Genomic DNA, 24,487 nt, shown 5'->3' on the forward strand with positions numbered 1-24,487 from the left:
GAGAGATCATGACCTGAGCCAAAGTCGGACGCTTAACCGACTGAGGGCACCCCAATGTTTATTTATTTTTGAGAGAGAGAGAGAGAGAGAGAGAGAGAGAGAGAGAGAGAGAGAAAGGAAGAAAGAGACAGAGCAGGGGAGGGGCAAAGAAAGAGGGAGACAGGATCCAAAGCAGGCTCTGCACTGATAGCAGAGAACCTGATGCAGGGCTCAAACTCAGGAACTGTGAGATTATGACTTGGACTGAAGTCAGATGTTTAACTGACTGAGCCACTCAGGCACCCCTATCGATTCATCTTTTGATGGACACTTAGGTTGCTTCCATTATCTTGACTATTGTAAACAATACCACAGTAAACATAGGGGTGTATATATCTTTTCAAATTAGTGTTTTTGTTTTCTTCAGATAAATACCCAGAAGTGGAGTTGCCGGATTATATGATATTTCTATTTTTAATTTTTTGAGGAACCTCCATACAGTTTTCCAGGGTGGCCATACCAATTTACATTATCACGAACAGTGTGCACATCCTTGCCACAATGGTTGTCATTTTGTTACTAGCCATTCTAACAGGTGTGGTGATATCTTATTGTGGTTTTGATTTGCATTTCCCTGATGATTAGTGATATTGAGCATCTTTTCATATACCTCTTGGCCATTTGTTATGTCTTCCTTGGAAAAATTTCTGTTCAGGTCCTCTGCCCACTCTTTTAATTGGCTTTTTTTTTTTTTCCCCTATTGAGTTGTGTGAGTTCCTTGTATATTTTGGATATTAACCCATTACCAAAATGTGGTTTGCAGACATTTTCTTGCATTCTTTAGGTTACCTTTTTATTTTGTTAATTTTTTTTTTTGCTGTGAGGTTTTTAGTTTGATATTGTCCAACTTATTTATTTTTACTTTTGTTGCTTGTGCTTTTAATGTCTATAAAGTCCTTTCCAAGACCAGCAATAGCAAGGAGCTTTTCCCCTATGTTTTGTTCTAGTTGTGCAGTTATCCCTTTTCTTGTTTCTGTATTGTTAGACCACTTGCCTCCAAAATGAATTTGCAGTTTGTGAGGTGTCTTAGGGAGATTTTGCAGAAAATAGATTTGTTTTTGAGAATCTTTAAGCTGTATGATAGAGTGTACTTTGTAGTATGTGTCTAATGCTGTAGTTTGCAATGTTCTCCTTTTTTTTCCAATCTCCTCCTACCCAGATCACTGTCCAAACACAATTACTTTTTAAAAAAATCTTTTATTGTTTATTTATTTTTGAGATAGAGCATGAGTGGGGGAGGGGCAGAGAGAGAGGGAGACACAAAATCCAAAGCAGGCTCCAGGCTCTGAGCTGTCAGCACAGAGCCCTACCCGGAGCTCAAACGCATTAACTGTGATATCATGGCCCGAGTCGAAGTTGGACACCCAACTGACTGAGCCATCGAGACATCCCCAAACACAATTACTTTTATTTTCCTGCTTGTCTATCCTCCAAAATATATTTGTTTACTACTGAGAATAGATTACACAAGATTCTACTCAGCTAGTCCAAATGGTAATGTTGTAGCTAGAAGACCTTCAAAGGTTTTTAGTTAAACTGAGGAAAAACATCTTGTTTTATTTTCTTTTGGATAGAGTGGGGAACTTTATGTTTATTTATTTATTTATTTATTTATTTTGGAGTGGAATGTGAGTCCTTTTAGGTTTATTAGGATTTCTCTAGGGATGATTTTGGGATAAAGAAACTGCTGCATACATGAAAGCATGTAAGGATTTTTTTCTGCCCTACAGTCAAGATTTTATCTAAAGATTTTCATTTTAAAAAGGCTTTTAAATATAACTACTAAATAAATAAACAATAATTTAAATAATTAACAATAATTATTAACAATAATTAAACAATAATGTAAATTTCAGAATAGACTAATGTAGCAAGTTGGCAAGTGGGACTTTTCCTGTTCGCTCTGTTATGGGGCTGAGGTCTGAGAGCTGAGAACAGAATATATTAATGTCGAGATTCCAAAGTGGGATACAGCTTTGCCTGTGTAGAACTTGTTATGGTCACCGCCCCTGCCAACAAAGCAGTTCTAGGCAGTTCCTTGGATATGGTGGTTCTGTGCAGTTCCATATAATTCTGCCAACTCATTTACAGCTAATTGGAGATTGTTGGATCCAGTGTTCTCTCACTCTAGCTGCAGCCAGGTCAGAAGCCTATAAGATGCTGCCACAAAGGCACTGCCCACATAGGGGCCATGACCAGTCTCTGGTCAGTGAGCTTCTTTCTCTTTTCGATTTTTTTTTCTTTCTTAACAGAAGCCATAGCAATATATTGGCTGTTGGTTACAGGGGCAGAAATCAGAAAAACACAGATAACTAACCGAGTCATATCCGTGTTGAAATTGTAAAATGGTGATCTACCAATTTCTGGTAGAGCTCCCTGAATCCAAGTCTTAAACAAACAACCCCCCCCCCCCCCAAACCCCTTTTTCATCTGATTAGTTTCTATTTAAGTTTTATATAAACATGTTTTTAAGTATAAGTGAAGTTTAAACTACTGGGAGTAGTGCACATGGTTTGTCAGTTTAACGGGAGACCATTTTTTCTGCTTCCATTCTTCATACATATCTATTTGAAATCCTTATCTGAGTGGTTACAGTTGTTGCACCAGTGATTCTGTTTGAAGTTTCCGCTGTAATTCTTGTCCACTTGAGCTATTGGAACTGACAGCATCTTCTGTTGCTATCATGACTCCTTTAGGCACAAAGTGCAGTTAGATTTTCTCTCAGGAAAGGAAGTTTCACTAAGATAGTGTTTATTTTATAGAGTAATAATCTTTTCTTAAATGTTGTTCATACTTCTATTCTAAAAAGTGCCACTGCCAAATAAAATCTTCACTTTTAAGGAGAAAACGTGTACTAGACAATCGGGATTTAGTATAGGGTTAATGCTATTGCCTTCTGGTGGCTTTGATGTAAGCTATTAATGTGTGGTTATATAGAAATCTAATAGGTTAAAGAGAGAAAGGCATGTCCACATGCACATATACACACATACACAGAGAAGGAGGGAGAGATGGAAGGAGAGAGAGAGAAATACCGCCTTCCTTTCCAGGTTTATGCTTTCCATCATGAACCTGAGAGAATAATTCAGCCTGCATAAGTAACGGCAGGCCTCACTGAGTTTCTTTTGATTTTCCAGAGAGAAATTGTATTGAAATTCTCATAGTCACTATTACCTCTGCCTAGTTAGTAGATAGTGGGAATGGCCTTCTCTCTCTCCAAGAAAAAGGTTGAGCGTTTGAGTTAGAGGTACAGAATGCTCAAGGAACCCCAGTCTGACATTCTGGCTGTTCTAGTTGAGGACATTTCTTGCTTTTCTTCCTGGTAGTTTTTCTGTCAGGTATCTGAAGTACCTTTTGACAACCTCTCTCCATGACAGCACTTCTTAGCATTCTTTCTTATAACTGACTCTCATCTTAGGGGCCTTTCTTTAGTGGTTGCAATTCTTCAGTCTCCAATAGTTCCCAGTAGCAGCTGCTCCCCTGTAGCTTCTGGTAGTGTTAACAGCTGATTTGATCCCAGGCCTCTTATTAGTAACTCCTATAGAAACAGTGTTCTCAGCCTTCCTTTCTAGCCTCAACTCTTACTAGTTCTTACCTTTCTGTTCTCCTTCCTCAGTGAACATATTCATACCAATATGCTTGCAGTTTTTCAAATATGATTCCCTGTTTGATATTCCTGCTCCTCTTCATGTCAGCACCCAACTTGGGCTCAGGTGTTACTTTTTCTATGATATTCCAGAGCTAATTAGCTGCTACCTCATTTGTGCCCCTCATATATACTCTAAATCTGTTATAGTATATATAATTCTTTGTTGTTTATGTCTCCTTTGAGTGGGGCAGAAGAAAGCCCTGCCCAAATTGCAGATTCTTGAACAAAATAGTCTTTTAAGCCACTAAATTTTGGGATAATTTGTTATGCAGCCATAGAAACTGAAATAGATTTTGGTATTTGGAAATGGAGAGCCATATAACAGAAACCGAAAAATGTAGCAGTAGCTGAAGCTAAACTAGACAGTGGGCAGATGATGGGAGGACTTTGAAGAGACTATTGGTGGAAGCCTGGGATAGCCCTTAAGGAGGAAGTCAGTGAAGGTTTATTTATTTATTTATTTATTTATTTATTTATTTTTAAAAATATTTATTTGTTTATTTTGAGAGAGAGAGAGAGAGAGAGAGAGAGAGAGAGAGAGAGCAAGTAGGGGAGGGGCAGGGAGAGAGAGAGAGAGAGAGAGGCAGAGAATCCCAAGCAAGCTCCATACCATCAGCACAGATTCCCGACATAGGGCTTGAACTCACAAACAATGAGATCATCACCTGAGCCGAAATCGAGTCGGATGCCCAACTGACTGAGCCACCCAGGTGCTCTGGAAGTCAGTGAAGATTTAAAGGAAAGTAAAAAGTAATGAAATAATTGAAAAAAAAAAAAATATATATATATATATATATATATATATATCTCATTAGGTGATATATAATGAAAAGATTATTGATATGTGATAAGCAGAAAGCTTAGCAATAATGTCACTTATAGTAATGTGGAAAATAGGAAATGTTTTGCATGATGATAATGAGTTGCATGATAAAGGTATTTTCAGGGATATTTTCCGGCTGTTTCTTGCTGTTAGTAGTCAAATATGATAGGAGAGAGTGCTATGGTATGAATATGGGTGTCCTCCAAAATTCTTAGATTAAATCCTGGTGCCCAGTGCGATGATATTAACAGTTGGGACCTTTGGGTGGTGCTTAGGTCATGAGTGTGGAACCCTCATAAATGGGATTTTATAATATGTTTTTATAAAAGAGACCCCACAGAGCTGACTAGCCTCTTCCACCATGAAAGAAAACAGTGACAAGTTGTCAGTTTGCAACGTAGAAGGGAGTCTTCAGCAGAACCCAACCATGCTGGCACCCTGATCTTGGGCTTCTAGCTTCTAGAACTATGAGAAATAAGTTTTTGTTGTTCATAAGCCACTCTGGCATGTAAAGTAGTCTGATTGGGCTAAGAGAGATAAGCTAAGGAAAGAATTGTTAAATATAAAGGAACTAGAATTTACTGAGTTCAAAAATAAAACTCTCTTTTCTAGTTTCTCCAGATGGCAGATAATTCTTAAGAAAAGCCTAATGGAAAAAAAGCTTAAAAAAAAACTTGGAAAAAAACGTCTAATGGAAAGAGATTCTAGGGTGTTGTCAGAAAATTAAGTTTAACAATGAAGCCAAAGGGAATGATTATAAAACTCTTTGAGTCCTCTGGAGATTTTAATGTCATGCCTCACAAAAACAAAAGTCTCTTTAAGGATCTGAGGACCTGCAATACCTCAGATCTTTATTAAACAAAAGGTTCTCTAAGAATTTTAAGAGCACTGTCCCTCAGGACCTTATAGGAAGCTCAAGGATTTATTTTGAAATTTATGGGTGTGGCTTTTGTGTAACAGAATGGATTATACAATGCTTCACAGGAAGCCCACTCAGTTAAAAAAAAAAAAAAAAAAGGCTTTTAGAGAAGTTTTAGGTTCAGGACAAAATCGAGCAGAAAGCAGAGTTCCCAAATACTCTCTGCCCCTCTTGTGCACTGGCGTGGTACATTTGTTAAAAATCAGTGAGCCTGCATTGACACATCATTATTCCTCGTAGTCCATAGTTTACATTAGGATTCATTCTTGGTGTATTTTCTATGGGTTTGGACAAATGTATAATGACACCTCCATCATTAGAGTATCATACAGAATATTCTTCCTGCCCTAAAAATCCTCTATGCTCTGCCTGTTTCATCCAGCCCTCCCCACCAACCCCTGACAAACTAATCTTTTTTTTTAAATTTACATCCAAATTAGCATATAGTGAAGCAATGATTTCAGGAGTAGATTCCTTAGTGCCCCTTACCCATTTAGCCCGTCCCCCCTCCCACAACCCCTCCAGTAACCCTCTGTTCTCCATATTTATGAGCCTCTTATGTTTTGTCCCCCTCCCTGTTTTTATATTATTTTTATTTCCCTTCCTTTATGTTCATCTGTTTTGTCTCTTAAAGTCCTCATATGAGTGAAGTCATATATTGTCTTTCTCTGACTAATCTCACTTAGCATAATACCCTCCAGTTCCATCTACGAAGTTGCAAATGGCAAGATTTCATTCTTTTTGATTGCCGAGTAATACTCCATTGTGTGTGTGTGTGTGTGTGTGTGTGTGTGTGTGTGTGCGCGCGCGCGCGTGTGTGTGTATACACCACATCTTTATCCATTCGTCCATCGATGGACATTTGGGCTGTTTCCATACTTTGGCTATTGTCGATAGTGCTGCTATAAACATTGGGGTGCACACCTGTATCCCTTGGATAAATACCTAGTAGGCAATTGCTAGGTCGTAGGGTAGTTCTATTTTTAGTTTTTTGAGGAACCTCCATACTGTTTTCCAGACTGGCTGCACCAGCTTGCTTTCCCAACTGACAAACTAATCTTAACTCTTTACATAGTTCTGCCTCTTCCAGAGTGTCATATAGTTGGAGTCATACAGTACGTAGCCTTGTTAGATTTGCTTCTTTCAGTTATTAATATGCATTTAAATTTCTTCCCTGTCTTTACATGGTTTGGTAGCTCATTTCTTTTTAACATTGAATAATATTCTGTTGTCTGCTTGGTTTATCCATTCACCTACTGAAGGACATCTTAGTTGTTTCTAAGGTTTGGCAGTTACGAATAAAGCTGCTATAAACCGTGTGCAGGTTTTTGTGTGGACCTAAGTTTTTAACTCTTTTGGGTTAATACCAAGGAGTGTGATAGCTGTATTGTATTATAAAAGAATATGTTTAATTTTGTAAGAAACTGTCAAATTGTCTTTTAAAGGGTCTGTACCATTTTCCATTTTCACCCACAATGAATCAGATTTCCTGTTATTCCATATCCTCACCAGCATTCAGTATTGTCAGTTTTCTGGATTTTAGCCATTCTAGTAGGTGTGTAGTAGTATTTTATTTTAATATGTACTTTCCTAATAACATGATGTTCAGTGTCTTTTTATATGGTTATTTGCCATCTGTATATCTTCTTTTTTAGATGTTTATTGATATCTCTTGCTCATTTTTTAATCTGGTCATTCATTTTCTGACTGTTGAGTTTTAAGAATTCTTCATATATTTTAGGTAACAGTCCTTTATTAGATATGTCTTTTGCAAATATCTTCTCTGAGTCTGTGGCTTGCTTTCTCATTCTCTTGATCCACAAGTCTTTAAAAGTCTTATATTAATTTATACTGGAAGGCACAGAGATAGTACAAAATGAAAAGAGGCTTTGGATCTCAAACTTCTACAGACAAGAAGCATGCCAAGAACATGGCTATTTACCATGAAACCTATAGCCCAGAGTGGGGAGAGATGAACCACAGTAAACCATTCCCATCAGTACAATTGACCCCTAGTTGAGGAACTAGCAGCATATGCCCAACTGAGTTTCAAACTTGTAATGGACTTATGCCTGCTCCACCATTGTGTATTCATGTTTGTGGAGACAGATAACTTCTCTTTTTTTGTGTATAGCTCTTCACATCAAGAGGAACTGTACTCAGGGGCTATATTTAAGGAACTGTTCAGGCTGGACTTCCAGCCTGAGCCTGATAATGTGGATATTGGGGAAAGGAATGAGTATATTTTTTGCATGTTGGAAGGATGAGAACTGCTGTGGCCAGAAGGTGGACTGTGGCATACGGTATTTTTGAAGATTGGTTTCGACAATATTTGTGGTCCCACATGCTTTTCTAGAACCATGCCACTGAGTTTATTTCCCTTGCTCTTGAACCTGGGCTGGACTTTGAACTGATTAATAGAATGTGGAAGAGGTAATACCTTATGACTTTCAAGGAAGCCTAGGTCATAAAAGGTGATACTGTTTCTGTCTGGCTGTCAGGATCTTACCTTTGGAACCTAGCCACCATAGAGTAAGGAAGCCTAGGCCACATAGAGAAGCTATATGGAGATACTCTGGCACCAGCCAAGGTTTCATCTGACAACATCAGCCACCAAACGTGTTAGTAAATGAGGCTTTATTTAAATTCAGTCCCTAGCCTTTGAGCCACCCCAGTTGATGTTGAGTGGTGTATAGACAAGCTATATCCTTTGTGTCCTGTTTAAATTGCAGATTCATGAGCAAAGTAAGTAGTTTCTTGGTCAGTAAGTATTAGGGTTATTATTTTTTATGTAGTCCTAGAAACTTAAATAATTAGAAAGGTAATAGTTTTGGGTTTTTTTTTTTTTAATTAAGTTTTGGTAATAAAGTTTTGCTGGCTTTATGAAATGAATTGGAAACATTTCATCTTTTATTTGGTATGGAATAATTTATTTTTTTTTTCAAAAAATGTTTTAATTTTAGTTAATAGATTTCAGTGGTAGAATTCAGTGATTCATCATTTACATACAACACCCTGTGTTCATCACAATAAATGCCCTCCTTAATACCCATCACCCATCTAGCCCATCTCCCACCCACCTCCCTCCATCGACCTTCAGTTTGTTCTCTGTCGTTAAGAGTCTCTTGTGTTTCATTTCTTTCTTCTCTCCCCCTCTTCCTGTATGTACATCTGTTTTGTTTCTTAACTTCCAAATATAAGTGGTATTATATGATATTTGTCTTTTTCTGATTGACTTATTTCGCTTAGCATGATACATTCTAGCTCTATCCACGTTGTTGCAAATGGCAAGGTTTCATTCTTTTTGATGACTAATATTCCATTGTATGTGTATGTGTGTATATACATATACCACATCTTCTTTATCCACTCATCAGTTGATGGGCATTTGGACTCTTTCCATAGTTTGGCTATTTGGCTATTGTTGATAATGTTGCTATAAATATTGGGGTCCATGTTCCCCTTTGCATCTGTATTTTTATATCCTTTGGGTAAATACCTAATAGTGCAATTGCTGGATTATAAGGTAGTTATATTTTTAGCTTTTTCAGGAATCTCCATAGTGTTCTCCATGCACCTGTTTGCATTCCCACCAGCATTACATGAGGGTTTCCTTTTCAATATGGAAAAATTTAAATAACATTATAATTATTCCTTAATTGTTAGAATTCACATTTAAAGGTATTTTGGGTGTGTTATTTAAAATAATAGTCACCTTTCCAGTCTCTTTTTTGGTTATTAGTTTGGGGTTTCTATTTGGTTTCTATTTGGTTTGTGTTTTCTTGGAAATCATACATTTCTTCTAATCTTGCTAACGTTTGTTTTGCTTTATATTCTTAAGCAATTAAAAAAACATATTTTGAAATTATCAATTTTCCTTTTTTTCTGCTTTAAAAAAAAATTTAATGTTTATTTATTTTGGAGACAGAGCACAAGAGGGGGAGGGGCAGAGAGAGCCGGAGAGAGAATCTGAGGCAGGCTGCAGGCTCTGAGCTGTCAGCACAGAGCCCGATGCGGGGCTTGAACCCACGAATTATGAAATCATGACCTGAGCCAAAGTTGGACACCCAACTGACTGAGCCACCCAGGTGCCCCTGTGCCTTTTTTTTTTTTTTTTAATCCTTAAGATAAATATAGCATTCCTGCTATTATAGTCATTTGTCTTCATAATGAAAGGGTTTAGGGATATAACTTTTTATGCTTTTGCATAAAATATGCATAAAATATGGCTTTTGCTGTGTTCCATAAATTTTTATGTATTTACCTTTTCATTAATTTCTAGGGAGTTTGTGATTTTTCTCTTTGTTCAAGAATTTTTAAGTCATTAAGATGTTTCAAATCATTTAACAATTATTTTTAGTATTATTATCAGTGACTGGATTGTAACATATTTACTTTTAAATGTTTGTTATAGTTTGCTCTGTGGAAATTTCTATAAAACTGTGAACACATTAAAATGTAAATTCTCTCACTGAGAGAAGTAAGATTCCATATTGTCTTAGTTTAGACTCTTCTAAGACGCAGCCTCACCTTTTGAAACCGTTCTGTCCCCTGGGCTCTTTCACTCTGTGCTTGTGATGGAAGTGGCAGCTCTGATGATCTTTGATTTACCTTGGCAGTGGGTGGTGGTGGTGTTATTCTTTCCTTATCTGGAAGAACAGCACCTGGCTTCTGTTGAGATGGATGTTTTAGGTCTGTGGTTCCTACTTGTATTAATCTCCTTATCAAATGGTCACTTTGGTATACCTTTAGTGTCCTCTTCCAAAAACAGTTTCTCATTTTCCAAACCTTTAAGTTCTACTTCCTTTTTTTTTTGGCTTGACAATTCTGTCTTATTATTATTTCTCTCTCCTCGCATTTAACCATAAGTGGTGAGGAGGAACCAGGCCACTCCATCAACACTTTGCTTAAGATCTCCTCAGAGAAATACCCAGTTTCATTGCTTTCAAGTTCTGCCTTCCACAAAACACTAAAACAGTAACACAATTCAGCCAAGTTCTTTGCTACTTTATATAGTAAGGATCATCTTTTCTTTAGTTTCCAATAACATGTTCCTCATTTCTGTCTGAAACCTAATCATAGTGGGCTTTATGGTTCATATTTCTACTAGCATTCTGCTCAGAATTATTTAAATGTATATTTTTAAATCTTTATTAATTTTTGAGAGACAGTGTGAGTGGGGGAAGGGACAGAGAGAGGGAGAGAATCCTAAGCAAGCTCCGTGCTGTTAGCACAGAGCCTGATGCGGGGCTCGAACTTGTGAACCATGACATCATGAACCGAGCTGAAATCAGACCCTCAACCACTGAGCCACCCAGGTGCCCCAGAATTATTTATTTTCTAAGAAGACTGAGGTTTTCTCTTCAGCTCTTCTCTTTCTGCGCCCTCACCAGAATTACCCTTTAATGCTCCTATTTTGAGTATGCATCTCTCAACTTTTTCAGCCTCTATCCATTAACCGGTACCAAAGCCACTTGCACATTATTAGGCATTTGTTGTAGCAGCACCCCACTCTCAGTTCCAAAATCTGTAGTAGTCCAGGTTCTCCAGAGAAACAGAACCTGTGGAGGTTGAGAATTCCCACGATCTGCTGCCTGAAGCTGGAGACTCAAGAAAGCCAGTGGAGTAATCCATTCTAAATTTGAAAGCCTGAGAACCAGAGGAGATAGTGGTGTAAATCCCAGTCTAAGATGAGGAGAAGGCAAGATGAGATGTCTCAGCTCAAAAGATGAAGCAGGAAAAAAGGGGGAAATTCCTCCTTCCTCCACCTTTTATTCTATGTAGACTCTCCATAGATTAGATAATACCCACCCACATTGAGAAAGGCAGTCCACTGAGTCTGCCAGTTCAAATGCTAATCTCTGGAAACGGCTGCACTCAGAAATAATGTTTTCTGTGGGTACCCTATGGCCAGTCAAGTTTACACATAAAATTAACCAATACACACACACACACACACACACACACGCACACACACACACGAAAATCTTTGAAATAAAACTTCAGTAGATGAATTTAAGGAGACTTACCCTGGGGATCTCCCTGAATTAGTGGGTTGGAAAAATCAAGAGGAAGAAATACCTAAAAACTAAAAACAAATACATGCAAAAAGATACATTGGGACAGAGGCATTCACTTAAAGACTCATTTTTCACATAGTATTCCTATGGAAATTACTGGAACTTGTGCATTATCAAAATAATGACGTAAACCAAGGGAGAAGAAAACAAAATTGAGCAAATAGAATCTTAACACAAAAGAGAGGCAAAAAAATTTACCTAATATTGGTGGAGAGAGATTCTAAATGACAGCTGTGCATCAGGCCTGGAAATAAATGAGTTTAGGTTGAAATAGGTCAGAAGGCTCAAAGAGACTTCTTCAAGAAGATGAAATTAATGAAATACCTAATAGGTTTGAATGTATTGAGAAAAGATTTACACAAGTTCTGGAGAATATGGGATGGATATATATATGTATATATATAAAATATACAGGAAAGCAAAAAACGAAAAAAGATAACTTTTAACTAGGGAACATAATTGTAGTAAATTTTATGTAGTAAACTATTGATAAATACTATATCAGTAGTATTTACATAGTCAATATAAACAATGGATATTAATCTAAACAATGAATATGTGTCCTATTGCATCGATCCTGTGGTATTGATATTACAGCCCTTGAAAAGATCTGGTTAGTGGGTGGGGGCAGCATGGAGGAGAAAGATTGGGTAGGGAAAAATAATGGATTTTGATCTATCATTATGATAAGGTTTCAGAAAACCAAGGAGCCTGTGTGTGTGTGTGTGTGTGTGTGTGTGTGTGTGTGTGTGAGATAAAAATATATTTCTCACTGTATACATTGGGGGAGAGTGCCCTGGTCCTTATGAAAATCCAGGACAGTGCATGCTGATAATTTCTACTATCATCTTTGCATGTGCGTGCATGCAATGGTGGTTGTATGTAAAAGAGAACTACATTCTCATCTTTTGTAATAAATGTTATTAGTAGGTATTAGCTTATAATTAAAAGTCACTAAGAATGTAAGATTATAAGAATTTATTTAGAGACTGAGGATAAATACTAAAGAGCAGAAAGAGTTGAAAGCAATTGCTTCTGGAGTGAGCAATTTGAAATGTGTGGGCCCTAATGTTTTTCATAAAAAGTCTTATAAAGTTCTAAAATTTATTTATTTACTTATTTGGAGAGAGAAAGTGCAAGTGGGGAAAGGGAGAAAGAGAAAATAGTAAGACCTCATGTCAGGAGAAAGATCTAAGTTTGCATCTTGAAGGATACCCTAATCCCTCACACCAACCCAAATTTTAATTAAGGTTGATAAGAAAAACTGGTATTATGTTTATCCCTATAAAATTTTCAAACTCTAAGGATAATGATAAAATCTTACTGGATTCTATGCAGAAAAAAGAAGTTACTTGCAAAGGAAAAAAAAAAATCAGACTGAGATTGAGTTTCCTGTGTGCAACTTTGGAGACTAGATGCTGGTAGGATAATGTGAATGGACTAGTGAGGGAATTATACCCCATGAATCCTATAGTAGGCTAAACTGTCAGTTACTTCTCAGGGAGAAAGATAGTTGCAGATGTGTGAGGATTCAGAGAGTAGAGAAGTCTTAAGGAAATATACTAGCAAAAGTGAATAGGAACTGTACGATATGAGAAGATAAAAAAGAGAGGAAATAGTGGTAAATGGTAAAGTTGACAGTATACACACATGGTTCAATCTCATTGGGTAATGACAGACTTGGAAAATGCTTACTGTAAGTTCTAAAGAAGTATTCTGATTTCTCCAGCTGTCAACTTGAAGATTTTCAAAATAAAAATTTGAAAGGCTTTTACCTAGGTTCAACAATTTCTTTTATAGTATTTCTCTTCTAATTCAGGAATACTACTTTAGAAATGGCTAATTCCAGGGCAGGGAACATGTAATGTGAACCTGCTTTGTTTTAACATGCCAGAAAGCAAGGAGTTGCTCAAAGATGAACGGGAACATGTCAAAAGGGCAGAGAGTGCATGCAGAAGATCTATTTGGGGGTACTTTTGAGAAAAACACCCATAAGGGAGTAAATAAAGCAGGATTGCAAGAGAGAGTTGTTGAACTGTGATGCAGTTCATCTTCTAAATGGGGAGCTCTGGACCTGAGATGGCTCTTTAGAGTTGTCCTGAATTGAGGCAATGGGGTTGGCCCTTATACCTCTCATGGTCCATTTATTTGATGTGAGCTTCTATTTGACGTGAGAAAGCTCCCTTCAATTGAGGACAGTTTCTGGGGAGATGCCATTTGTGAGCTGCTGCATACAGTATTCTCACTGTATACATTGGGGGTGAGTGCCCTGCTCCTTATGAAAATCCAGGACAGTGCATGCTGGTAATTTCTACTATCATCTGTTTGCTTCATATGACAAGTTTGCCTCATCTGGGAATAGCTTCTCTAGGATGGTTGGTCTCTTTCTGGAAATAGTAGTGGTAGGTAAGTAGGACTTAACTCTTTAACTCCAGGCTTTCTTGGTACAGCTGGTCTTGGGGCCACAACTAATAATTCATTATATCCTTCTGCTACCAATTCTAAATCTCCCCTTACTTTTGGCCAATACCTCTGCTGGTCTAGGCAGATAACCTGAGGTCATTGAGTCCCTTATACCTGAGAGGTTCTGAGGCCTAGTCACCATGCTCACTATAGTCTCCAGACTGTGGCTGTTGTATCTGTCCATTTGTTGTGAAAACTGGGCAAAAGAGTGTGAAGAGATACCTTTCATATATACTTTAATATGACAAACATGTTTGTCATCTTGGTGATAAAAATATATTTCCTTGCACTTTAGTAATAGAAGTCCTACCTCTTCCTGATGACCAAAATCTATCACTCCTGACACATTGGTGACTCCTTTCCTTGCCCTCTGGTCTCTTGGCCCAAGGTGTTTGAAGTGACCAGGTGGAGGTTGTAACTTAAAGTTTAATGGACTGTGTCCCTTGATAAGAACAGGACCTCTAGGTTCTTAGAACCTAGCATTGCTGGGAAAGGAAATCTAAATTGCTAAATGGGTCACTGGGAATGATAGGAAGTGAGGCCATTTCTGCTTCCCCCACTTTGTTTCCTTGCTGCATGTATTTTATAACAGGTGTGGCCCCATATAATGGTTATTGATTTAGAGTGTAACTGCATCTTGGAGGAGGGTGGATACTATCCTCATGATATCACCTCCAAAGGGGTGCTTCAGCCATGCCTTTAGAATGGCTTTGCTTTTAGGCTGGCAGCTTCTGAATGTTGCAGTATGTGATAGGACCAGTAGATCCCATGGTCTTTGCTTATATCCTTTACTATAAAGAGGATCCCTTGGTCTGAAGTAATATTATATTGGATGTAGTTAGAATGGACCTGAAATATTGTTAGCTCTCAGAAAGTGGTGCTAAGGCCTTATGGTCAGGAAGGGCAAATCCTACTGGTCAGGAAAGGCACATACTACCAATATGTGTTGATTCTTACCAAGGTCAATCACTGTGCCTTCCAGAGTGCAAAGGGTCCAATGTAATCAATTGATACTAAGTGCCTGGTTGATCTCTTTGAGGGAATGTGCCATATTGGGGGGCACAGCTTTGGTCTCTGTTATTGGAAGGTTGGATAATCTGCGGTAGTAATTGGATCAGCCTGGGTGAGAAGGAGCCCATATTGTTGGGTCCTTGTGTAATGTTCATCCCTGCCACCATGGCTACTTTGTCCATTATGCCAGCACTAAGGGGACAGTGGCAGAAGCTACGAGATATCAGTTGGTCAGTATTCTGTATACTTGGTTGTTTTGTGCCTCTTTGTGGTAGGTGTTCTCTGTGGGTATTAATATGTGATACAAACATCTGTACCCTTTGTGTTTACTCCCACAAGCCCATCCTCATGCCCTGTCCCCAGGAAAACCAGTTAAGAGACTTTGTAATATTTTATTTAAAAAACTTTTAAAATGTTTATTGTATTTTTGACACACACACACAGACACACACACACACACACACAGAATCTGAAGCAGGCTCCAGGCTCTGAGCTGTCAGCACAGAGCCTGTTGCGGGGCTTGAACTCAAGAACCGTGAGATCATGATCTGAGCCAAAGTCAGCATTTACCCTACTGAGCCACCCAAGTGCCCCGAGACTTTGTAATGTTTTAGATGGGAGTTAAAGAGGTCCTGAGTTAGTAGAATGGCAGTGAGAATATAAATAAACATATCTGAGCAGTGTTTCAGGTTAGGTTTCTGACAGTTTGGAGACTCCAAAGTTTTCAATGTGATTGATTAGGAGAATCAGAAATTCATTTTAATGATTCAAAGGATTCAGGAAAAAGTTGGTCTGTAGGTGGGAGAGATACATTTTGTTTCTGGCCACCAGACTTAGAAATCCTGGTCTGGGGGTGCCCAGCTGACTCAATTGTTTGAGTGTACAACTCTTAATTTTGGCTCAGGTCATGATCTCACCATTCATGAGTTCAGGCTCTGTGGTGACAGCACAGGCCTGTTTGGGATTCTCTGTCTCCCTGTCTCTGCCCTTCCCCCTCTCTCTCTCAAAAATAAACAAACACATATTTTTTAAAAAGTCCTAAAAAACAAAAAGAAAAAAAAAGCAATCCTGATCTGGAACTCAAGCAAGAAGTCAGAATTAGAGACATAAATGTGGCCATGTCATAAGTCTACCCATTTCATAACTCATAACTACAGTGAAGAGTTTATTTGCTATCAACAGCTCTGATATACCATTTGTGGTCCTCAACCTGTTCTCTGGGGGAATGAGTGTATGAGGGAGCAAACAAATAACAGCAGCAAAAATTACAAGGAAATTGTTTTAATCAGGTTTAAAACTTAGGCTCATGTAAGAATTAAAAAATTTCCTTTCAACAGTGCTTAATGTTTTAATATAACTGCTCAGGGTCTCTGTTAGCTTTTCACTTTAAGATAGCATCTGGGTTTGTGATGGAGAGGTGGCTTCTATGATCTCATTGCTTGAAGAAGTCAGAATTTTTAGATTCATGTACTGTCTCAAGGCTCCTCTGGTTGCTGTGGTGATGTCCTTTGTTGTTCCTGCTGCTCTCCCTGTCAGCATGTGGACTCTTCTCCTGCAGTTTGGTCAGAGCCTAGTGATGTTTCTTGGCTGACATGGCTGTTGGTGTTAGAGATCTGGCCAGAAGTTAGAGACAACTCAGCTTAGGTAGCTTACTCTGAGACATGATCATCACCCAGACTCAGAAACCTCAACTGGCAAGCTCCGTAGCTAGATGCTTTGGGGCTGACCTATGCCAACCTTGGGAAAGCTGAACTCAGAGGCTTTTTCTGACAAAGCTCAGAAATTTATTTTGATACTTTCTTGTCCATTTGCCCTTTTAATTTATTTAGTATCTGTCACTATCCACCCTTCCCTTCCAACACACATGCACACTAGAATATCAATAAATGATAATGGGGATCTTGTCAGTTCTTGTTCATTGCTAAATCACAAGCTCCAAGGAATGAAGTACTCGTCACATGGTTGACCGTTAATAGGTCTTTGCCAAGTCAATGAGGACATACATAATGGATGAAATCCCTAAGGAAGTGTATGTCACATGAGACCGAGATGAGGACTAATCTGTTTAGTACATCTTCTACCTTCTATTTTAGAGGTAGATGGCAGACGAGGTTCCAGGGAAGGAAACTGATAACTGATCAGAAGTATGAAGAGGATGGAGTGCAGAAGAGTGGGAGAACCGTGTGTTGGTAAAGAACAATAATCACTTTTGTCAAAGGCTTCAGAAATAGAGTAGGAGTAACTGAGTTTGACAACTGGGGGGTTATTGGTCATTTTGGGGAAACTGCAAACACATGAATCTGGGAGAACTCAGATTTCAAGGAATTGTGCCATAAAAGGAGAAGAGAATTGTAGCAGTAAGTAAAATCTTTTGTGAAGGTTAACAGTGAAAGTAAGAAGAGATTAAGATACGTCACTGGGATCTTCAGAAACAGGACTCATGAAGAGTTTTTTAATATATAAGGAGGAACTGCTGCAGGAAAAGGAGAAAGACTAAAGAAAGGTGGTTTATGAATTAAGGTCTCAGAACTTAACTGGGAAAGGATGAGATCAACCTTAGAAAGGAAGACAAGAAAGAAAGAAGAATGAATGGTAAATGGAACATCTGATGCAAATGGGAAGAACATAAAGGAATTTACATCAGATTTTGCTTAGGTAAGGTGTCCAGGTTATCTGCTAACAGTGCATGTGCGCAGAGCCCTGTGAAACATTGTGAAACAGGGCCAGGTCATAAGGCTGACACTTCTTTTGCACATTCTTCGACCCTATCTTGACTGAAGGTGAGTGGCCATATTCCCTGGAAATGCCTTCCCAGAGAATTTTGAAGGCAGGAGTTCTTTAGTTTTTGTTCATACTCAGGCTTAGTTGAGAGCCAATTATCTTTCCCCATAGGGAAATTAATTTCCAAGGAGATATCTGGGTGCTCTCGGGTTCCCTAGAATTGATACGAGGATCTCAATAGATCCCAAACTCAACTCTCTGATCCTGGGTTATGTAACTAATATGGATAATTCAAGTAATACAAGCTTCAGATTCCTTTGTACCTTAGCAATGCTGACTCATTATCAAATAAAATGTATTTACTCTGAGTGTTTCCTTTTACTTGATTTTCTTAAGAGCTGGTGACAGAGTCCACTAATATCCTATTTTAGATTATCCTATGATAACCAAGAGTTAATGCATTTATACGCTGATGGGAAAATTATGTGGTAACATAACTTCCTAGTTGTTCTTTACTGATTTCATATATATGGATTTTGTAAAAATGTGTTTTTTTGGACAAGGTAAAAGTTACACAAAGAAGTACATAATGTGCACTTTTAGAGTTAAAATGTGTATTTAAAATTGTTTTGAATTAATAAAAATTTTGTAGAGTGGTGCTTGCCTTTCTTGTGCTTTTTAATTGTCATTAATTTTTTCATTTATCATATATTAGCTGTAATGTGCAGATTCTGTTCCAGATACTGGGGATATCATTGTGGAAGATATACAGTATTTAAATTTTAAGGTTATGGGAGACAGACAGTTGTAATAAAGTAAGTACAGTAGTATGTGCTAAGAAAGAAATGTGTACAGGGTGGAGTAGAGCCCAAGGGAGGGAGTAGTCAATTTCTGTCTCAGAAGGATGGGAATCTACTGTCAAGAAAGATTATACTGATGAAATGATGCCTGAATCCTGAAAGGTAAGAAGGTGCTTTTGTTAAGTTTGCCATTAGATAATATAAAGTCTTTGAGGACTAGGAATCTCCTACAAGTTTGTGTTTGAGCACAAAGGAAGAATTTGCCAGTAAATGAAAGACTCTAAAGTTACCCAATTCTCTAAGGTTTGCAAGTTTAAAACTATTATAAAAGGTATTTTTTACAATTACCAGTAGGTGGCAGTGTTACCCCATGAAAAGAGACTACTCCCCAAAAGTTGAAGATGACTCTTCAGTTTCCAAACCTGACAATGAGGGTTTTCTGGGTTAAAAATGGATGAGAAAAAAAGTGAGTTTGAAATTTTTTTTCCTCTGCAGGCAAGTTTTATCTTGAATAAGTCAATGTCTGCCCTCTCCACTTCCCATTCATCCTGAGCCCTAGAGATTTCCATAAAATTGACTTGGACACCTCTCATTCCAAGGCCTGTGGGAGTCTAAAGCCCTCCTCAGGATTTCTGCACTCCATTGACCCAGAAACAAAACGGAGCTCCCTGCCTAAAAGCCCATTCACATTAAACATTCATGACTTTAAGAGCCTTTAGTGAAGATTTGGAGAAAGGATAGCAAGCTGAGTTTCTATAACAGCAATGCAAACCTCAAATGAATCAGGCAGCCTCTCAGGTCTCAAAACGTCCTTTGGCCACCCACCACCATGGGGTTTTATTGAATTCTTTTGTTTCAGCTTTTATCTAGTTGGTTCCTCTTTCTCCCTTCTTGGCCCTGTCACAGCGATATCCAAATCTCAAGTGTACCATTAGATAAGTTTTGACTGATACAAAAGCCAGGGTTACCCAAAGCCCTATCAAGATACAGAAAATTTCCATAGAGGAATTATTTGTTTGTTTTTCCACACAGAGGGAGTATAAAATGGTTAAATTCTAGACTTTTTTAGGTCTGCATAAACTGTTGGGAGGGAATTACTTATTGTAGTCAAAGGGATTTTTACTGAGTTTTATTTTGTAGGTGTAGAAACACATCTTAGATTAAGGTCTGCATCTGTGCCTTTTTTTGTTTCAGTTTGATCTCTGTGATAGAAGTAAGCAGGAACAGTCAGAAGTGAAATGGTCAGTGCCTGTGAATTAAGAGCAAGAACTTGGTTTATTTATTTTTTTAATGTATCTCAACTACTTGGAATGCTTTATACCTTTGGCATTCAATAAATATCTTGTCTGTAGACTATCTGCTACAAAAACTTACTGGGTCTATTTTATAGCTATTATTTGTTCACCTAGAAAATAATCATGGGATCATAGAAGTCAAAGCCACAGAAAGTGTCACACATCTTCCTCAGCTGTTCATCAGTCACTACTTGAAATAGGGTTAAAGGTAGAGGATGTGATACTAAGAGCCTTTCAAGGACACAGAGGTGAGGAAAGAAGGGCAGCTAAATTCAGCAGAAGAGTGTTGACGGCCCAGCCATAAAGAGACCTGGATTCTGAGTACTCCTCTGGTTCCTATTAGAGTTCAAACCCAGTGCTTGACCTTTCCAGGGCCTGCAGTACATGTAGATGAGTAGTTACTGCTCCCTGAATGTGTTTATATGGAAAATGCCTGATACATTCCTTAGAGGAAGGAATATATAGCAGAAAACAGTAGCATGTTATTTTATTAAACTAAGTTATAGTCAAGGAATTCAGATATACTTTTAAATGCTACACCAAATTTCAATACCCCAAATGCCCACTGAAGCCCATTACAAACCATTGCTTGCCATTCTTTGTTTATGAGTGTGTTTCCCACTTTACTGACTTAAAGTCAAATATGTGGAGTGAAATCTGTCTCTGAATTGCCATCTTGGTTACAAATTATCTTCTTCCAAGATGGAAATTTTCTCCAGAAGAAATAGTATTTTTGTCATTGTTAGGTAAGGGGAATAAAAATTCACTCTAACTAGTTTAAGCAGAAACAGGTTCATAACAGAGTATTAAACAGCTTACAGATTGTAGGTTGAGCTTCCAGGAATGGTTCCCAGACTGATACTGGCTGTCAGGGGATTGTTTCCTTTGCCACAGTTAGGATGCTGTAATATCAGAAAGACGCCATCACCACAACTATCAGTTCCAGAGCTTCTGCTATGAACAAAAAATAATCTGCCAATTTAGGAAGTTGCTCTTCCAGCTGCTATCCCAGACTATGCCACTGCTGTTCCAAGTCACCAACACAAGTGGATGCCAGAGTCCAATAAAATCTGGAAACCTGGGTGAAAGAGATTGGGAAATCATTTTTAAGCTTTTTAGCCCTGGCATTGTAGAAGAGGTTAGGGCATGTACCGAGTGAGCCATTTTCTCAATGTCTAGTAGAAATATCTAGCATTTGGAGATCTGACCAAGATGGCAATATAGGAGGCTCCTGAACATTCCTTCTTCTGTGGATGCACCAGATGTACAGCTATACTGAGAAAAGTACCCTCTGAAACAAATCAAAAAACTAGCTGAGCAACTCCACACATTGGGCAGAAGACATAATACCAAATGGGTAGGAAACGCTGAGACATGCTATAAACCCTTCCCTTGTACAGTGTCATAAAATTAAAAGGAAACTCCTAACTCAGCTTCTCTGGGGAACAAAGAATTTGGACTGCACATCTAGCACACCAGCTTATGACTTCCAACTGAGGTACTGCAATCCTTTCTGTGACACAGATGGATCTCACACACCCTTGCCTACTGGGGGCCATTAAGAACAAAGGCGGTGGCTTGAACGATCATAAAAGTTTTGAGTGATGACCAGGAGCTTGGGTGGAACTGATTGATGAAATTCATCTACATGAGACTACTCTGCCAAGCTGGGAGAGGTGGCTTTTATATCTAATGTGCAGAAATCAGCAGAATAAAGACATCTAGATTGGAAAGCCAACAGGGTTTTCCATCTACAAGACCCACCAGACTGTTGCATACAAAGAAGCAGTTCGCAACAGGTGTGAAAGCACTTGACACAACTGTCTCCCCAGGATCAGAGTAGAGGGAGGAGGCAAAAAAGCGCCCATCTTTCAGTCTTTCACTGAAAGGGATCCAACTGCATACTTTACAAGTTGCTGTCTGAGGCTCCAGTTTTTAATTTTAACATGCATTAGGGGCTCTCTGCAATACTTCCCTGAGTCCAAAAGAGACAATGGGCTCTTCCCCTGCCTCATCTCTCTGGCTTGCTTCAACAATAAAACCAAATCACCAGTATTTCCCTGAAAGCAGCTTCTACACACAGCTGACACCTCATTTTGCAGCTTTTGCCTGAGGGAGAGGCCCCCAGGTCATCTAGCTCTGGTAGCCAATGCAGAGTCTCACAGGATTGTAGCAAAGAAAGAAGCAGTTCCTAATAGGTGGGAGCAAGTAAACACTTGCCACAGCTATGCCCCCAAGGCTCAGCACTGAGGGATAGGACAAAAATGCCCATGTTGTAGTCTTTCCCTAAAAGGGGTCTGACTGCATACTTTACATGCTATTGTCTGAGGGTCTGACTTTTAATTTAGCATGTATCTAGTGGTTGGCTGTGATATCCTCTAAAGACGGGGGAAGCTTGGAAATTTTCATGGCCTTTTCCATTCAGCTAAATACAACAATAAAACTTAATTGCCAAGATTTCCCTGGAAGGAGCTTGTACACATGTATGGGCCCCCAGCTTTTGTGGCTATAGTTTGAAGGATGGGCCCCCAAACTACCTAGCTCTAATAGCCAACAGGGCTTGCATGCATGAGTCCCATAGGGCTATAGCAAACAGGAAATTATTGATTTATTGTTTGTTTTTTTAATTTTTTAAATGTTTATTTACTTTTGAGAGAGAGACACAGGTGTGAGCAGGGGAGGGGCAGAGAGAGGGAGGCATAGAATCTGAAGCAGGCTCTGGGCTCTGAGCTGTCAGCACAGAGCCTGACGACGGGGCTCAAACTCACAGACCATGAGATCATCACCTGAGCTGAAGTTGGATGCCCAACTGACTAAGCCACCCAGGTGCCCCTATTTATTTATTTATCTAAAATATATTTTATTGTCAAATTAGTTAACATACAGAATATACAGTATGCTCTTGGCTTCAGGAGTAGATTCCCATGATTCATCACTTACATAGAACAACACCCAGTGCTCATCCCAGCAAGTATCCTCCTCAATGCCTGTCACCCATCTCCCCACCCCCAACTTCCCTATTCAACCCTCAGTTTTTTCTCTGTATTTAAGAGTCTTTTATGGTTTGACTTTTGTAACTATTTTTTTTTCCCTTAAGTAATTTTTAAATGGGTGCAGAAATACCCCTCTCTGACTATATACCTAGGCTTGACACAAAGGGAGTAGGCAAAAATACTCATTACCCAGGTTCTCCCTGCAAGGGACTGAACTACATACTTTTATAGTTGCTGCATGAGGGTACAGGTTGTAATTAGCCTGCATCCAAGTGATGAGGGAGCAAGAGGAAAGCTGATGGCAGAGTACAAGCTAACACCGCCAAGCCCCCTACCCCCTTCAAGGTGGGATATGTGTGACATTCCTTAGACACTCCTGGCTGCCCAAGAACTAATGAAAGGGAAAAACAAATTGTTATAGAGATCACAGTCATGCAGGACCTGAGTCTCCATCAGTTTGCAATTGTCTTAATGATTTACAAGAAAAAAAAATCTCAATAATTAGACCTCCGGAAACTTACAGAGTCAATTTTCTGGAGCCCTAATATCACCCCCCTCCATAGGATATGAAATCTTACATATTCAGTCACTCCTCACACTTATAATGCAGTTCTTTCTACCAATGGGTCCTGTTTCCATGCTAAAATAAAAACACCTTTTTTGCAACAAAAATGTTTCAAGAATTGTTTTTTGGCCATTGACTCCAGAACTCCACTCTAAACCGCATCACAAGTGCTGACTGTAATCCTCCCCTTTGTGATAAGAGTTGGGGGTCTTACATACCCTTACCTACTGGGAGCCACAAGAACAAAGATGGTGACTTGGACAGTCATAAAGGTTTGAGAGACAATTAGGAGCTGATTGACAAACTTCATCTCCTACACGAGACCATGCTGTCAAACTGGCAGAGAAAAGTTGATTATAATAATAAAGGAGTCAGTTCATTAAGAGGATATAACATCTGTAAATACTATGCACTGAGTACCTAAATATGTAAAGCAAACACTAACAGTTCTGAAGGGAGAAATAGCAATAAAATAGAGGGGAACTTCAGTATCCCAGTTTCAACAATAGATAGATTGTCCAGACAGAGAATCAATAATGAAACTTGGATTTAAATGACATGTTAGACCAGATGGATCTAATAGACATATACAGAACATTTTATCCAAAGCAACAGAATACACATTCTTCTCAAGTACATGTGGAACATTCTCTGTGATAGGTCACGTTAGGCTACAAAACAACTCTTAGTAAATTCCAGAAGATTGAAATCATATCAAGCATCTTTTTTGGCCACAGTATTATGAAAGTAAAAATCAATTACAATGAGATTGGAAAATTCACAAATATTTGGATATTACAGCATGATTCTGAAGAAAAGATGGGTAAAAGAAATCAAAGGAAGTATCTTGAGACATATATGAGCACTGGGTGTTGTATGGAAGCTGATTTGACAATAAGTTATATTAAAAAAATTAACGCAAGGAAAAAAAAAAGGAAACACAACATACCAGAACTTATGGGATGCCACAAAAGTAGCTCTAAGAGAGAAACTTATAGTGATAAATGCCTACATTAAGGAAGAAGAAAGGTTTCAAATAAACAACTTACTTTACACCAAGGAACTAGAAAAAGAAGAACAAACTAAGTCCAAAGATAGAAGGATGGAAATAGCAAATAGAGTGGAAATA

At 38.5% G+C, this 24,487-nt stretch overlaps 1 long non-coding RNA gene across 1 annotated transcript; it reads left to right on the top strand.

The window, feature by feature from the left end:
* The first annotated feature begins 1,505 nt into the window (after positions 1-1,505).
* LOC121031691 (uncharacterized) lies at positions 1,506-21,799 on the top strand. The gene is made up of 3 exons (XR_005790849.1): positions 1,506-4,053; positions 6,852-6,856; positions 21,789-21,799. It is a non-coding gene; the product is annotated as an uncharacterized LOC121031691 (long non-coding RNA).
* The last annotated feature ends 2,688 nt before the right edge of the window (positions 21,800-24,487 follow it).

The sequence above is a fragment of the Herpailurus yagouaroundi genome, unplaced genomic scaffold, assembly GCF_014898765.1.
Source record: "Herpailurus yagouaroundi ecotype Mexico unplaced genomic scaffold, PumYag 141, whole genome shotgun sequence".
Taxonomy (NCBI): domain Eukaryota; kingdom Metazoa; phylum Chordata; class Mammalia; order Carnivora; family Felidae; genus Herpailurus; species Herpailurus yagouaroundi.